We start from the raw sequence: 18,158 nt of genomic DNA, 5'->3' as shown, positions 1-18,158 counted from the left end.
GGAAACAACATTCCTGCCACTTTCTTATCTATCCCTTTCATAATTTTATGTTTCTAAAAGATCTCCTCTCATCCTTCTGAATTCCAGTGAATACAGTCCCAGGCGACTCAATCTCTGCTCATAGTCTAAACCCATCATCTCTGGAACCACCCTGGTGAACCTCCTCTGCACCACTTCCAAAGCCAGTATATCTGTCCTCAAGTAAGGAGACCAGAACTGCAGGCAGTACTCCAGATGATCTTTTTATTGGTCAGTAAAGTACATTATACTGAGGCAGAGGCATAGAGTCACTCAGCAGGGAAACAGGCCCTTCAGCCCAACCCTGCCCTGCTATCTAGAGGAAGAGAAGATGGCGGTGCGACGCAGTGCCCGCGGCCTCTCCGGTGAATGATATCTGTATTTGTCAAGTAGGATGCCATGCACAATCCTGATTTGATGGAGACAGCCGTGAGAAGCTCAGAGAAACTTCTGAAATGCCTGCTTCGCTGCTGCTGCTACTGTGCGATCGAGAATTTCCGGAGGGGAAGGCCCCGAATCCTTGGCTTTGCCTATTGCCTGTTGCCGGGGCCGGGGTCAAAGCACTTGGCAGAGATGGCGCTCGGTGTCAGAGGGCTGGTTGGAGGCTCGAAGTTTTCGGATGGACTCAGAGTCAGACTGTGGTCGGGTGCTTCCAGGATGCTACATCGGCAAGTTTGCGGCGCTGGAGGTTCATGGCAGGAAGAGACCTTCTCTTCCTTCTACCGTCTGCGTGAGATGATGGGACTTCCGAGACTTTGAGACTTTTTTTTTCATGCCCATGGTCTGTTCTTTATCAAATTACAGTATTGCTTGCACTGTTGTAACTGTATGTTATAATTATGTGGTTTTTGTCAGTTTTTTAGTCTTGGTCTGTCCTGTGTTTCTGTGATTATCATACTGAAGGAACATTGTATCATTTCTTAATGCATGCATTACTAAATGACAATAAACGAGTACTGCGTGTCCTCATAATCTAATCTAATCTCTGTTTCTCAGTGTCATGTTTGGCCCATAGATTTCTCCTACCCAGGTCCCTTCCTGTCCTGATGAAGAGTCTTGGCCTAAAACATGAAATTCTTTCTTCCCTCCGTAGATAAAAGAGATTCCGCAAATGCTGGAAATCCAAGGCAACACACACAAAATACTGGAGGCACTCAGCAGGTCAGGCAGCATCTATAAAGAAGAATAGACAGTTGATGTTTTGGACAAGACCGGAAGGGAAGGGGGAAGGAAGTCCTCTGCAGATGCTGCCTGACTTGCTGAGATCCTCCAGCATTTTGTTTGTGTTGCTGAAGATTCTCACCATTTGCAGAATCTCTCGCGTCTCATGTACCCTCTGTAGATCGCTTTTCCACATTGCTATCGTGGCTGCCTCAACCATTGTGAATGGCAGGCCATTCCAAATCCACACTTCCCATTGTCTGAAAGAGCTGTCCTGAATGTCCCTTTTAAATCTCTTGCCTCTGATCTTAAACTTAATGTTCTTGACAGGCACAAATGACATAATCTAACACACGAGGGGTGATTGATAAGTTTGTGGCTTAAGGTAGAAGGAGTCAATTTTAGAAACCCTAGCACATTTATTTTTCCTACATTTACACACTTAGTCCAGCGGTCGTGGAGCATACGGATCCCTTCGTTGTAGAAGTTGGTGTCTTGGACCTCCAGAAAGTGGTCCACAGCAGGAGTGATTGGTAAGTCCGTGGCCTAAGGTAGAAGGAGGTGAGGAGAAACTTCAAACTTTCTGCGTTTTCACTCAAAGAGTTGAACTGCATGTGCATGTAATGACAGCTGCATAACTCATCTCCTTCTACCTTAGGACACGAACTTATCAATCACCCCTGCTGTGGACCACTTCTACAAAGAAGGGATCCACGACTGCTGGACTAAGTGTGTACATGTAGGAGGGGACTATGTTGAAAAATAAATGTGCTAGGTTTTCTAAAGTTGACTCCTACCTTAGGCCACAAACTTATTAATCACCCCTTGTAAATTGTACACAATTTACACATCAAAATAAACCAGAATAACATACTGAGAGCTGAGTTGATAGAGGTATACAAGATGACTGAAAAGAGACCCTAGCAGGAAGGGCAGCAGGGCAGCAGAGCAGCAATGGCTGGAGTTTCTGCAAAAAATGAAGGAAGTGCAAAACAGATATATTCCAAATAAGAAGAAATTTTCAAACAGAAGAAGGACACTAGCATGGCTGACAAGTGAAGTCAGAGCCAAAGTAAAAGCAAAAGAGAGGGCATACAAGGAAGCCAAAGCTAGTGGGAAGATAGAGGATTGGGAAGCTTTTAAAAACTTACAGAAGGAAACTAAGAAGGTCATTAAGAAGGAAAAGATGAATTATGAAAGGAAGCTGGCGACTAATATCAAAGAAAAGACTAAAAGCTTTTTTAAGTATATAAAGGGTAAAACAGAGTTGAGGGTAGATATAGGACCATTAGAAAATGATGCCGGAGATATCGTAATGAGAGACGCAGAGATGGCGAGGGAACAATGAATGCGTATTTTGCATCAGTCTTCACAGTGGAAGACATTTGCAGTATACCAGACATTTCTAGAGGTATAGAATATAAAGCAGGGATGTGATGTTAAGGCTCTATAAGGCACTCGTGAGACCACTCGTGCGTGCAGTTTTGGGCTCCTTATTTTGGAAAGGATATACTGACATTGGAGAGGGTTCAGAGAAGATTCATGAGAATGATTCCAGCAATGAAATGATTACCGTATGAGGAACGTCTGGCAGCTCTTGGGCTGTCCCCTGGAGTTCAGGAGAATAAGGGGGAATCTCTTAAAAACATTCCGAATGTTAAAAGGCCTGAACAGATTAGATATGGCACGACTTAGGCAGAGATGGATAGGTTATTGATTAGCCAGGGCATCAAAGGGTATGGGGAGAGGGCAGGGGAATGGGAATGACTGGAAGAATTGGATCAGCCATGATTAAATGGCGGAGCAGACTCGATGTGCTGAATAGCCTACTTCTGCTCCTATATCTGATTGTCTTATAGTCTTATGATCAGAGGTACAGATTGAGCAGACAGCCAGAGACTTTTTCCCAGGGTGGAAATGGCTAATACAAGGGAGCATAATTTTAAGGTGATGAACCATATCAACTCCTGCCTGAGAAGGAACTTGGATCCACTCCAGTTTGCCAACCAGAGTAACAGGTCCACAGCAGATGCCACCTCACTGGCTCTTCACACAACCCTGGAACATCCAGACAGCAAAGATGCAGACATTAGGATGCGCTTCATTGATTACAGCTCACCATTCAATATCATCCCCCCAAAAACTAATCAATAAGCTCCAAGACCTTTCCCTCAAAGCTTCCTTGGGCAACTGAATCCTCGATTTCCTCACTTACAAATCCCAGTCCGTCTGGATTGGCAACAACGTCTCCCCCATGATTTCCACCAGCACAGGAGCCCCACAAGTCTGTGTGCTTAGCCCCCTGCTCTACTTGCTTAACACTTATGACTGTGTGGCTAAGCACAGCTCCAAAACCATGTCCAAGTTCGCTGACGACACCACTGTCACTGACTGAACCAAAGGTGGTTATGCATCAGCAAATAGGAGGGAGGTTGAAAATCTGGCCGATTGGTGCCATAACAACAACTTCTTACTCAATGTCAGCAAAACCAAGGAGCTGATTATAGACTTCAGGAGAAGGAAACCAGAGGTCCATCAGCCAGTCTTCAGTGGAGGCTTGGAGGTGGAGGGGGTCAACAACTTCAAATTCCTCTGTGTTATAACTCCGAGGGACCTGACTTGGCAAGTGCAGTTAGAGAGAAAGCACAGCAGCACCTCTACTGCCCGAGGGTTCTGCAAAGATTCCTCATGACACCTAAACTTTGACAAACTTCTGTAGATGTTTGGTGGTAAGTATATTGACTGGCTGCATCACAGCCTGGTATGGAAACACCAACATGCTTTAATGGAAAATCCTACCAAAAGTCATGGATACAGCCCAGTCCATCACAGATAAAGCCCTCCCCACCATTGAGCACATCTGTATGAAGCATCGTTGCAGGAAGGCAGCAACCCCCACCACCCAGGACATGCTCTCCTCTCACCACCGCCATCAGGAAGAAGGTACAGGATCCTCAGGATTCACACCACCAAGTTCAGGAACGATTACTATCCTTCAACCATCAGGCTCTTGAACTAACGGGGATAACTTCACTCAAATTCGTTTGCCTCATCACTGAACTGTTCCCACAACCTATGGACTCACTTTCAAGGACCCTTCATCTCATGTCCTCGATATTTATTGTTTATTCATTTATTTATTAGTATTATTTCATTTTGTATTTTCACAGTTTGTTGTCTTTTGCACTCTGAATGAACGCCCAAACCAGTGTGGTCTTTCATTGATTCTGTTATGGTTATTATTCTATTATGGACTTATTGAGTATGCCCACAAGAAAATGAATCTCAGGCTTGTATATGGTGACATATACATATGTAATTTGATAATAAATATGCTTTGAATTTCAAACTTTTGATTGGAGGGAAGTACAAAGGGGGTTGATGTCAGAGGTAATTTTTTTTTACACAGAGAAGGGCAAGTGCGTGGAACAGTGTTAATGGTGGAGATAGATATTTAGGAACGTTTAGGAAAGTCTTGGATTGACATGGAGGGTTATGTAGGAGGGAAGGGTTAGATTGTACTTGCAATAGGTTGAAAGGTTGGCAGAACACTGTGGGCCGAGGGGCCTGTACTGTTCTGTGATGTTTTATGTTCTATGACATTAATGAAAGTTGAGGGAAATATAGTTGGAGGTAGATTGGGCTTTCCAGGTAGCTTCAGGAACCTGATGGCAGTGAGGAAGAAGCTGTTGTTGAACCTTGAGGTGGAGGCCTTAAAGCTGCTGTAGCTCCTGCTTGATGGCAGCGTCGAGAAGACGGCACGTCCTGGGTGGTCGGGTCTGTGATGGTGGACGTTGCCATCCTCAGACACCGCTGCTTGTAGATGCCCTCGATGGTGCGGAGGGCTGAACCCAGAGTGCAACCAGCTGACTCTTCCCTGTCACCTCTTGCTGTTCTGTGCGTTAGGAGTTCCCACACCAGGCCGTGACTCATCCAGTCGGAATGCTCTCCACCGTACATTTGTAGAAGCTTGTCAGAGTCTTCGATGGCAAGCCGAGTCTCCTTAAGCTTCAGGGAAGTACAGGGAGATAATTATGCAGTACAGTGGACTGTAGCGGCTAGCCCAATGCTATTCCAGCTCAGAGCAACGGGGTTTGGCGTTCAATCTCAGCATCCTCTGTAAGAAAGTTTGCACGTGCTCCCTGTGAGTGAGTGAGTGTGGGTGTGAGTGTGAGAGTATATGTGTGAGTGTGTGCACTTGTGTGAGTGTGTATGTGGCTGTGTGTGTATGAGTGTGTATGTGTGTATGTATGAGTGTGAGTGTGTGTGTCCCTTTGTGTGTGTGAGTATGTGTGAGTATCTGTGTGTGTATGAGTGTGTGTGTGAGTGTATGCGTGTCTGTGTGTGTGTGAATGTGTGTCTTTATGAGTGTATGTGCCTGTGTGTGTGTGTCTGTGTGAGTGAGTGTGTGTGTAAGTGTGAGTGTGAGAGTGTATGTGTGTGAGTGTGAGAGTGTGTATGTGTGTGAGTGTGTGCATGAGTGTGTGTCTGTTTGTGAGTGTGTATGTGTCTGTGTGTATGAGTGTGTGTGTATGCATGACTGTGAGTGTATGTGTGAGTGTGTGTGAGTTTGTGTGAGAGTGTATGTCTGAGTGTGTGTACGAGTGTGTGACTGTGTGTGAGTGTATGTGTGTGTATCTGAGTTTGTGTGAGAGTGTATGTGTGTGTGTACGAGTGTGTGACTGTTTGTGTGTGAGTGTATGTGTGTGTGTGTTTATGTGTGAGTGTGAGTATGGGTGTATGAGTGTGCATGTGTGTGTATCTGTGTGTGTATGTGTCTGTATGAGCGTGTGTGTGCCTGTGTGAGAGAGTGTGTGTGTGTGTGTGTGTGTGTGTGTGTGTGTGTGTGAGGGGGTTTTCTTTCATGTGTTCCCATGATCCGAAGACGTGAGGGTGAGTAAGTCAACTGGCCATTGAAAGTTGCCCCATGGTATGGTGAGGGTGGAATCGGTGTGTCGCTGGTCAGCACGGCTCGAGGGGCCAGCTCCTCATTGCTTCTCTAAATAAAGTTCAAAATCATAAACGAAAGCAATGCAGAGGCAGTGTTTACAGACCTGTAGTCTCACAGCTGTAATGATGGAGTTTCGATCCTGACCTTGGCTACTAAGCACCGCGCTGTATCTCAATAAATAAACAAACAAATAACCCAAGGCTGTGCTGGGGGCAGCCTGTGAGAGTCATCACACATTCTGGCACCAAGACAGTACATCCAGAATGTTGAACAGAACGCAGCAAGCAACAAGACAACAACTGCAGGACAACCCCGGCCCTCCCTCCACGCGCACAGCCTCCCACCCGGGACAGGCCGCTCCAGCCTCCACTGGACTCACAGATTCACGCACTTTGGCCTTTGACCTCCTCAGCGGACTCGCAAACTCAGGCCTTGACCTCCAGACTTCCGAATGACCTTCTGGCTTAGATCTTCAGTCTTGACCCTCGGGCTTGCCATGGCCGGAAGAAGCTCCAAGCTTTCAGAGTCCTCAGTCTCTGGACTTGCCAGTGACTGGCACCCTGAACACTAGGCCCTGAGCTTGCGACCTGATGACCTGGCGGGGGTGGGGGTCATCAGCCCTGGAAATGGCAAAAGTGGATTGGGTGCCCGTGGGCAAAGTAGTTTATATTTACACACCCCACACAATAATACCTCACTGTTCTGGGAGTTTATTGCAAGAAGTGTGAAGTTTAAAAGTCTTGCTGCAACTGTATGGCATCTGCAGAGCTGCATAGCTCGTTGAAGGAAGATGAGAGGTGATGCAGATGAGCTGGGCAGCACTGTGGCACGGTGGATTAAGCCGCTGTGCCACGATTCCAGACACCCAGTTTCAACCCCGACCTCTGGCGCCGTCCGTGCAGGCGTTGCCCTGTGACCCCAGAAAGGTGCGGAATCGGTGGTTTAATTGCCCCCTAGTGTGCAAGCGAAGGGTACAATCTTGGGGGTGGGGGGTAGGTTTGACCGTAAGACATAGGAGCAGAATCAGGCCATTCAGCCCATCAAGTATGCTCTACCATTCGATTATGGGTAAATTATTTTCTCTCTCAACCCCATTCTCCTGGCTTCTCCCCATATCCATTGATGCCCTGACTAATCAAGAACCTATCGACCTCTGCTTCAACTGGGGCCCAACAGTGTGACCCTATGACAGCTCAGGAAGTTGGAGCTAAATTCCAACACCGTCTGAAAGAAGTTTGTAAGTCCTTCCTCCAGTTTCCTCCCACAGTCCAAAGATGTACTGGTTAGTAAGTGAATTACTCAATGTCAATTGTCCTGTGATTAGGCTGGGGTTAAATACGTGTGTTGCTGGGTGGTGAGGCTCACTGGGGCCTGTTCCCTGCTGTATCTCTTGGAGTGTAGGAGAATGAGGGGAGATTTGATAGAGGTTTACAAAATTATGGGGGGTATAGGCAGAGTAAATGTGAATAGGTTCTTTCCTCTTAGAATAGGAGAGATAAATATGAGAGGACATGGCTTTAGGGTGAAAGGGGAAAGGTTTAGGGGGAACTTCTTCACTCAGAGAGTGGTGGGAGTGTGGAACGAGCTGCCATCTGACGTGGTAAATGCGGGATCACCCTTAAGTTTTAAGAATAAATTGGATAGGTACATGGATGGGAGAGGTCTGGAGGGTTATGGACTGGGTGCAGGTCAATGGGACTCGCGGGATAAAGTTTCAGCACAGACTAGAAGGGCCAAATGGCCTGTATTCTGTGCTGTAGTGTTCTATGGTTCTAAATATAAAACACACCCAAAGACTTGTCCTCCACAGCCACTTGTAGCAACGAATTCCACCGATTCACCACCCTCTGGCTAAAGAAATTGCTCCTCATCTCTGTTTGAAAGGACTGTGCTCTCTGATCTGACACAGACACGTCCTCTGCACAGGCACTCCATATTTCGTAGTTTCAATGAGATTCTCCTCCCTCATTCTTCTGTATTCTGCTGAGCACAGGCCCAGATCCATCAAATCCTCCTATTATTCATTCCCAGGATCATTGTGGTAAACCTCCTCTGGATCCTCTCCAATGCCAGCACATCCTCCCTGAGATTAGGGGCCTAAAACTGCTCATAATGCTCCAAATGCATTCTGACCAGTGACTCAACTACCTCCTCTGGCAGCCTGTTCAATGCACTCGCCATCCTTGGCGTGAAAAAGATGTTCCTTAGGTACCTTTCAATTTCTGCCCCTCTAAAAGTTCAAAGTTCAAAGTTCATTTATTATCAAGGTGTGTATAAATTATACAGCTTTGAGGTTCGTCTCCTTATAGGCAGCCACAGAACAAGAAACCCGAAAGAACCCAGATAAAAAGCACAGGGAGAGGAACCCCCCCCCCAACACACACACAAACTGAGCAAACAATAAAAGCAAGTAACAGCAATCAGAACGAAAGTGAGTCCATAGACACGAAGCGTGGAGCAGCCGGAACAGGCCCACAGTCTCAGTTCATCACACAGCAAGGCAAATTGTCACAAAGCTCACGGACATGAAGCCTGGAGCAGCCCACAGCCTCAGTTCATCACACAGTGGAGTAAAACATCACAGAGCCCTCAGACACGAAGCCCGGAGTAGGACACAGCTTCAGTTCATCACACAGCAAGGCAAATTGTCACAAAGCTCACGACAGGAAGCCTGGAGCAGCCCACAGCTTCAGTTCACCACACAGTGGAGTAAAACATCACAGAGCCCTCAGACACGAAGCCCGGAGCAGGACACAGCCTCAGTTCATCACACAGTGGAGTAAAACATCACACAGCCCTCAGACATGAAGCCCGGAGCAGGACACAGCCTCATTACACAGTGGAGTAAAACATCACAGAGCCCTCAGACACGAAGCTCGGAGAAGGACACAGCCTCAGTTCATCACACAGTGGAGTAAAACATCACAGAGCCCTCAGACATGAAGCCCGGAGCAGGGCCACAGCCTCAGTTCATCACACAGTGGAGTAAAACATCACAGAGCCCTCAGACACAAAGCCCGGAGCAGGGCCACAGCCTCAGTTCACCACACAGTGGAGTAAAACATCACAGAGCCCTCAGACACGAAGCCTGGAGCAGGGCCACAGCCTCAGTTCATCACACAGCAAGGCAAATTGTCACAAAGCTCAGGACAGGAAGCCTGGAGCAGGACACAGCCTCAGCATCAGTTCATCAGAAATCATCACGAAACTTGCAGACATGAAGCTTGTAAGGAGATTGTGAGAGATTCCAACAGTGTTGCAGGGAAGTGTCAGCTTCCCAGCCTTTTTGCTATTCCCACTCTTCCTTCACACATATCACCCCTCCTCTCCTGGAAACACCCATCGCCTGCCAGCCCTTACCCAACCCCCTTCTCCTCAGTTCTTTACACTGGCCACCTCCTCCCGGCATTTATGATCAGATCGGCTTTATTTTGAATTGAGGTAGAACACACAACAGCAGCAGTGTGCAGAATAAAATGTGATGGCTACAGAGAAGGTGGAGTGCAGGGAGACAATAGATCAGCTTTAAATGTCACATGTGCATGGAAACATACAGTGAAATATGCACTTTGTGTCAACGACCATAACGGTCTGAGGGGGTATGTGTGTGTGCGTCACCATGTTTCCGACGCCAGCGCGGCGCGCTCTAACCCTGACCCAGGCATCTTTGGAATGCGGGAGGCAATCAGAGGAAAGCCACACGGGCACAGTAGTGCAGTGGCACTTTACAGTACAAATTCAATGCCAGCCGCTGCCTGTGAGGAGTTTGTACGATCTCCCCGTGACTGCATGGGTTTCCTCCCACACTCCAAAGACCTACCGGTTGGTAGGTAATGGGTGGTTGTAAATTAGGCTCGGATTAAACTGGGGATGGCTGGGCGGTGCAGCTCGAAGGGCCGGGAGGACCTGGTCTGAACTGTGTCTCAATAAATAAACAAACAATCTGCCTGAGGACAGCCGCTGGAGTCGGGCCCCAGAGCGTGATTGCCATTGTGCTCATCAGTATCGTTCAGCGCAGGTGAAGGGTCGCGGCCTGACGGGATGAGTTTCTCAAATGCTCGGTGTGCTGGAGCTCGCAGAGATTTGGCACGTCGCCAGAACCGCTCGCAGATTCCTACAGGTGTACGGCGGAGAGCGGTCTCGCCGGCTCGTATGGGCGGGGTGGGTCGCTGCACGGGATCGGGGATCAGCCGCAGACTAGACAGCCCCACCGTGGGCACTAGCTCCCCCAGCATCGAGGAGCCTCAAGCAGGCTCTCACCATACAGGACGTGCCCCCTTCACATTATTACCATGGGGGGGGTGGAGTACAGGGCCTGAACACCCACACTCAGCATTTGTTAATTCCCCTCCGATTTCTAAACACTGCCTCTTCCTATAGAATAGATGCTGCCTGGCCTGCTGCTTTCACCAGCATTTTTTATGTATGTTGCTCACAATCTTGTTCTCTTTTTGCATTGATTTTATATATATTTCCTTTTGCAATTTATATTAAGTTTCTTTTGTGTATGGCACTGTGTTGCTGCCCGAAACAACAACGTTCACGTCAGAGGTCAGTGATGATAAACCTGTTTCGGGACTGTTCAGATATCTGATGGTAGAGGGGAAGAAGCTGTTCCTGAATCGGCCACAGCTCACAGATAATTCAGTCATTTCCTGTATCGTCGCTTGTGACAACTTGCTGTGGATAAACTGGCTGCTTTGCACGTTATTTCCCTGATTGCAAAGTGGTTTGGGACAATTTGCAATGGTTGCGAATGCACGCAGTTTTTGAATACCATTTGCCCTGCAAATTATGTGCACGGTTTACACTAGGCTCTCTTGCTTATGTAATAACTGCAGCCCCATGCCAGCTCTTTCCTGGTAAAACCGACTCAGGATCCCAAAAGTTGCGCGTACCAATCCGGATTGGGAGCCGCCCCCTTGCCACGCCCCCCCTCTCGAGCCTGAACCACAAAATCGACCTCGAAGAAATTCTGAGAATCGGCGGATTGTTGACGTCGCCGGGACTGTACACGTGACCCCGCGAGGCCGGAGTCTACCAAATTGCCAGTGAGAGCAGGGGGGTCAATGGAAAGAAAAATTAAACAAAAGGGAATATAAAGGAGAAAACAGCAGGCAGAAAAACTATGAAGGGGTTTATTACTATAGTTCCAAGGGGTATAATTTATAGTATAGGGCTGTGGTTGGAGCAAGTGAGGATCGGCGATGGGGAAGCGTGGGCTTCCTCCCCTACTAGGATCCAGCGGGTGGCAAAGTCGGCCTTCCATTCTCAGAAACGCCGCGAGCGGCTTCCGAGAAAAGATTTTCTACGAAGTGTCGCCGCGCGCAGCTTCTTGGAAAGGCGCAGGTGACGGCTCGGGGGGCGGCGGCCGGGGGCGGGAGGGAGAGAGCGCGGCGGGCGGCCGGCGGCCGGGCCGGGGGAGCGGGGAGCCGGGGCCGCGGCTCGCAGCTGGGAGAAGGGGAGCGGAGCCGAGCCAGGGAGACGCTGTTGGGGAACGGATCCGGGAGAAGGGGAAGTGGGGATTGGGGCACCAGGACAAGGCGGGCGGTTCAGCGGCCCCGAGGGGCCGGGTGGACAACCCGGGGAGAGGGGATCGCGGCCGCGATAGGGACAGGCCGGGGCCTCGGGATACGGCGAGGGCAGGCCCAGGAGGATAGGCTGGATCCTCGGGAGAGCCGGGGGGATAGCAGCCCGCGGCGGATGTGGAGACGTCCCCTGTACAGGAGACGGCAGGACAGTCCCAGGGTGGGGGCCGGGGAGATGTTCCCATGGAGGACCGGCCCGGGGATCGGAGCCAGGGAGAGTATGGGGGTGTAGACTGACCCTCCGCGACCTTACGCCGAGCCGGAGTTATCCTTGTCCCGCCGTCCCGCAACGTGGTGTCCGGGGCTCCAGCTGCCCCCGGTTGGGCGGCTGTGGCTCCGGACGGGGGTTAGTCAGCGTCCCAGGGTCCGGGTGTTTGGGGAGTCCCTGGGACATCATTAGTTCTGTAAACCTGGATTCAAGGGGACAAATGTTGGGATTGAGGGTGGAGAGATAATGCTGTGTTTTGATGGGTCTGCTGGGGGTGGGTGAGGAGGCTCGGACCCGTTGGGAGTGTGTATGGGGTCTTGAGGTACTTTGTTTTATTCTGACGCCGTTCTGTATGAATCCTGCAGATTAATAGATTAATTAAGTGTTTGTATTCTCTGGGGTGGGGGAGGACTGTGTCTTTGTGCAGAGATATGCTGGCTCACATGGGGCCGTACTGGGGCATTGCTACAAGTCTGTACTGTCAGTGTGTTGTGGTAGAGTTGTGCCCTAGTGTTTTAAATCCCCACCCTGCCCTCGTACAAACAGGGTTTACAAATTCCTTCCCCAGCCTGGCCTGCCACGGGAGAAACCTGTTGCGATTGCTGCCCAGATACAAATGAAAACCAGAGCTTCTGGAATGACTCAGAATGTTCAAAACTTTTTTTTGTTGTTTTTTTTTCTCTCTCGATTTAAACCAAAACTAGTTTCTCCAACACAGGGGAAAGTTTCACAGTTTTGGTTCCTCGCTGCTAATTTCAACCCTGTGTTCTTTCCGGCGCTTCGAGTATGATCACCAGTCATTGTTCCTGTTCTTGGCAGGGCAGCAGGGGGAATTAGGAATTCTCTGTACACCGTTTTTTTCTGTGGGGTGTGAGGGCCCCTGCGTATCACCTCCCCCGACCCCACCCCAGAGAGGGTCTGTCCCTGAGTCACCCCTTCCTCAGCCTGCCAGGAACTGGCAGCTGTTGCCAAGGGAGTAATTCGCTGAAGGTCTTGCACCCTGTGTGTTCAAGTCGTAGAGAAGTACAGCACAGAAACAGGTCCTTCGGCCCATCTATTCCATGCTGAACCATTTAAACTGCCATTAACCCAGACCGGGACCGTAGCCCCCATATCCCTACCATCCATGTGCCTATCCACACTTCTCTTAAACATTGAAATCGAATTAGCATGCACCACTTGTGCTGGCAGCTCGTTTCACCCTCTGAGTGAAGAAGCTCCCCGTCATGTTCCCCTTCAACTTTTCGCCTTTCACCCAAGACCTCAAGTTGTACTCCCACCCAACCTCAGTGGAAAAAGCCTGCTTATTCACCCTGCCTATAGCCCTCATAATCTTGTATGGCTCGATCAAGCCTCCTCTCTGTGGTCTAGCTGGTGGGTGGGAGGGATGCTTCAGAATGCCCATCCGTGTGGTGTGCAGCATGGGTAGATAGTCATAAAGTCACAGGCCCTTCAGCCCAATTTAGTGCCGTCCCGTCTGCCTGCATTTGGCCCCCAGCCCCCTCTCCATGTGCTGATGTAGGTGGTTTTTAAATACTAAATATACCCACCCCCAAACACCATCTCTGGCAGCTCGCTCCAAATATGGGAAGAAGCTGTCCCTGACATCTCTTTTAAAATCTCCTGCCTTGGATCTTAAATCTGTGCCCTTTTTGCATTTGGTGCCCCCTCCCTGGAGGAAAAGGAGTATGTGTTGTGTCTCCTTGTCTGCGTTCCCAAAATGCTTCACCGCACAGTTGTTGGGATTAAAATCCATTTGCCACTGTCCTGTCAAACTTTCCATCTTGTTGTTCAAAGCTCCAGGGCCTAGAATTCCAGGAGGGGCCAGTGCCTTGCAAAGTCAGATTCAAGCCCATTATCATTGGCACAGGGCTCCACCGTTAGCGTGACTCGCTTGCAGCTCCCGAGCGCCGAGTTACATTCTGACGCTGTTCTGTAAGGAATCTCTCCATGTCCTCCCTGTGGAATGTGTGGGTGCTCTGATTTTCCTTCCCACAGTCCAAACACGTTTATTGGTCATTGTAAATTGTGACGTTATTGGGTTAGGGTTAACTGGGGTTGCTGGGGCAGTCTGGCTGGAGGAGCTGGGAAGGTTTACTCCACATTGTATTGCTAAATAAACAAGGGTCTAATTGTACTGTGAAATTTGTTGTCTTGTGGCAGCAGGAGATTAAAAAGAAATCACTAGGTCACAAAAATAAAGGTGAAGCAAAAAGGAATAATAAGAAGCAGTGTTTAGAAATCTGATGGGGAGGTGAAGAAACTGTACCTCCTCCCTGAAGACAGTAATGAGGGGAGGAAAATCTGTGGAATTCATTGTGGAGGAAACAGTCATTTAGTATATTTAAAGTGCAGGCTGATCTGTTCTTGATTAGTCTGGTCGTCAAAGGTTATGGGGAGAAGGCAGGAGAGTGGGGTTGAAGGGATCATAAATCAGCCTTGATGGAATGGCGGAGCAGACTCGATGGGCTGAATGGTCGCATTCTGCTGCTTATGATGGAGCCACCTTCTCGAGGCACCGCCTGTTTGGAGATGTCCTCCGACGATAGTGGAGATGTAAATGTCTGCACTGTATTGCATTGGGCGTGTTGGCATGGGTTACCTCATTCTGTCACAAAGTGTGTGTGTGTGTGTGTGTGTGGAGTGCTGACGACCTGACTGTTTCTGCCACAACCTCGGGCCGCTGGCTGGAATCGGAGCTGCTTTCTCTCCTGCTCTGACTCGTGCACTCTGTGACTCCGACCAAGTTTTAGGAAACGATCCTGTGTTTACCAGAATCGTCCTCTCTTGAAGTGTGTGACGTAGCTGACAGGGAGAGAGAGTTAAGCATCTGTCTGACTCATTCTAACCCAGCCGGGGCAGTATTACTGGAAAGCACGAGGGCTGAGTCTGGCATTGGAACAGTGATGATTGCAGGCGCTGGGGAATAATGTTATAATTGGCTCCTCTCAGAATATCTCTCTGAAGCAGATACTCTGTGTAGCTTTGAAATGTGACCTACTTTGTGGTCGCAAATTCTTTAATGAAACATTCTCTGTGTAGCGTTCATTGCCACACGCAGCTGGGGGAGGGGCATGTTCTGTACTGTACAGTCTCGGGGTACTGAAGAACCTGAGGAGGTCAGGCTACTGTACTGAGGAACCCTCTATGATAGCTAGAGAGAGAGAGAAAGCTGCTGAACAGGCATTTTCTCTCTCTCTCCTCGCGCTCTTAGGAAATCGAAACCACAAGTGGGGTCAGGATTACTCGGGCCTGTCTATGCCTCTACTGGGGCACAGGCCGCAGACGGCAGCCTGCTAGAGTTCTGTGTCCTGGAAGAGTCTTTGACCATCTTTGAAGTTCGTTCCTCTCCCGGGCGGGGGGTGCTAGCCCCCCCATGTCCAACCCTCCCCCCTCCTTTTGCAGCCTGGCTTGGGACTGCCATGGCGGAGTTGTCGTCAGTATGACGGTTCGAAACCGGCTAGCTGCCTCCAGGAGCGTCGGTGTGAGGTCTGTGCCTGTTTTCCAGCCGGTGGCTTGAACCATCTCCAGCATACGTCCAAGGCTCCTGCAGCCAGTTGGGAAACACTTCCGACACCAGCCTGAGAGCTCCAGCCATAGTCACACAGTGTGCAGACAGGCCCTTCAGCTAATCGAGCCCATGCTAACCTACAGAGCCAGTCCTATTTTACATTCTGAATTATTTCTCTCACATACAGTGAAATGCATCGTTTGCATGAACAACTACACCCCAAGGATGTGCCGAGGGCAGCCTACGAGTGTCCCCACCAGTTTAGCAATCCCACCACGGTCAGAACAAGCCCCTCTCTGCCCTCCCGTTCATCTTATATCAGCCCGTGGCTCTCTAAAGCTGCTCCAGTTTACATACTAATCTGCATGGCTCTTGACTGTGCTCACCTCAACCACTACCTCTGGCAACTCGTACCAAGTATCAACAACCCCTTGTGTGACGAAGTTGTCCCTGACGTCCCCTTTTTTAACTCTCCCATCTCTGATCTTAACCTGTGCCTTGGTTTGTAGCATCTCCCTTGGGTAAACAAGACTGTACTTTCAGGCCATCTATGTCCTCAGTACTGTATGCCCCTATCAGTCCCCTCTCCAATGCCACCAGTGATGTTATAATGAGACCTGTTGAAGGGTCTCGGCCCAAAGCCCCATCTGTTTATTACCCTCCGTAGAGGTTGCCTGACCTGCTGAGTTCCTCTGGAATTTTGTGTGCCTTGCTCAGAGGTGATTCTATTTCTGAAATGTTGATTCACAGACCCACACATGTACTTATCCAAAATCCTCTTAAATGTTACAATGGAACCCAGCTGGCATCTCGTTCCAATTCGCACTGGTCCCTCAGTGAAGAAGTTCCCCGTCATGTTTCCCTTGAACATTTCACCTTCCACCCTTAACCCATGACCTCTGATTCTAGTCTTAACAAACCTCAGTGGACAAGCCTGCTTGCATTTACCCTATCTATACCCTTCATAAATTTGTATCCTAACCTCTATCAAATCTCCTCTGTCTCCTACACTCCAAGGAATAAAGTCTTAACTTATTTAACCTTTCCCTATAACTTTGGTCCTGAAGTCCCGCAACATCCTTGTGAAATTTCTCTGCACTCTCTTGAGCTTATCTTTCCTGTAGGCAGGTAACCCGAACCACACACAATACTCTAAATTAGGCCTGGAGCAGCACCTTGAAAACGCTGGAGGAACTCGGCATCTGTGGAGGGGAATGAACAGTTGACATTTCAGGCCAAGAACCTTCATCATGGCTCTGGTTTGACTTGTCAACTCTAGTCTCAGTGAGAAAAGAAAAAGGAATTGACACCAAGATTGGGCATACTGAAAAAGACTCTCAGCTCCTCTCTCTGCATTCCCAGCAACTGTTCCCCAGGGTCTGCCCCTCTCTGCCTACACCAGAGGCAACTAACAGTCAGTTACCCTTCTGATTCCAATGTCTTTGGAACTGAAGCCTCACAGGGTGCGGATTGTCCCCTGACAGTGCCACAAGTGGGGATTGAACTGGGACCTCTGAATCTGCGGGGCAGCGACTCTGTAAACCCTGCCATGCTCCTTCTGGAAAATCTGCAAGAACGTCCCTGTCCTAATCTGTAGCAGGGAATGTGGGATTTCTCTCGTGCAGGGGCACACGCCCTCTATGGGCCACTGTAAGACCATAAGACATCGGTGCAAAGTGAGGCCATTCAGCCCCTTGAATCTGCTGCACCATTCCATCATGACTGATTTATTGTCACTGTCTACCCTATTATCCCCATAACCTATTTGACGCCCTTACCAATCAAGAACCTTATCAACATCTGCTGTTGATGTTGTATGTTAGTCCTCCACAGCCGTTCGTGGCAATGAATTCTACAGCTTCACCATCCTCTGGCTAAAGAAATTCCTCACCTCCATTCTACAGGGACATCCTTGTATTCTGAGACAGTGCCCGCTGCTCCTGGACTCTCCCACTATTGGGGACTGTAATTCTTACTGTTTGTAGATCAGTCATAACTTCTGCTGAAACAGATTCACTATATCTGTTCACAATCTCTTCTATTTCCCTTTTCTCCAATATGATGAATTTGATTTCACTACCTCTTTTTACCACAGCTGTAAAGGCTCAGAGAATTTTTTTTAATTTCCTGCTAGATTTTTCCCCGCCCCTTCCAATTCTGAAAGGATTTAACTTTTTTTTAAAAAAAAGTCCCAGAATGCTAACTTGGTGCTGCCAAAACGGGGCTGTTACGTTAAACCGGTATTTCAACAGGCAGGAAAATTAGTCTGGTGCCCTGGGGCTGATGTTCCTTTCCTCGCCCAGTGTTATCAATTCATCTTCTCTGTAGATGCTGCTGAGTTCCTCCAGCATTGTGTGTGTGTGAGATCATTTTATCGCTGTCGACTGTCAGCAGTTCCCACCCATCTCCGTTGTTGGTTTTGTGTCAGGGGTTGTCAGGCAACTTGAGATTCTGGCAGGTGCTATGGAAGTGCAAAGATCAAAGTCAAATTTACACTCAAAGTACATGCATGTTACCATTGCTACCTTGAGATTCAACATAGAAACATAATAGAATTTACAAAAATTTATGTGTGAGCAAAGACAACTGACGTGCAAAAGATAATCAGAATTAGAATCAAAATCAAGTTTGGTATCACTGATGTGTCATGAAATTTGTTGTTTTGTGTTAGCATTACAGTGGAATACAAAAATAATAAATTACAAAAAGAAATGTATTAAA

General features: G+C 48.6%; 1 protein-coding gene across 2 annotated transcripts in view; it reads left to right on the top strand.

Annotated features, from left to right (window-relative positions):
* Positions 1–11,410: 11,410 nt before the first annotated feature.
* Positions 11,411–18,158, top strand: part of LOC134346890 (B-cell lymphoma 6 protein-like) — a 32,811-nt gene continuing 26,063 nt past the window's right edge. Inside the window, exon 1 of one of the 2 annotated variants that reach the window (XM_063048711.1) lies at positions 11,411–11,479. The gene's annotated coding sequence lies outside the window, so the exon portion shown is untranslated. Of the gene's footprint in view, positions 11,480–11,684; positions 14,483–18,158 lie in introns of those variants that run through there. The other variant, XM_063048712.1, reaches the window with a different exon arrangement.

The sequence above is a fragment of the Mobula hypostoma genome, chromosome 5 (assembly GCF_963921235.1).
Source record: "Mobula hypostoma chromosome 5, sMobHyp1.1, whole genome shotgun sequence".
Classification (NCBI taxonomy): domain Eukaryota; kingdom Metazoa; phylum Chordata; class Chondrichthyes; order Myliobatiformes; family Myliobatidae; genus Mobula; species Mobula hypostoma.
This window is presented reverse-complemented; position numbering and strand designations above follow the sequence as displayed.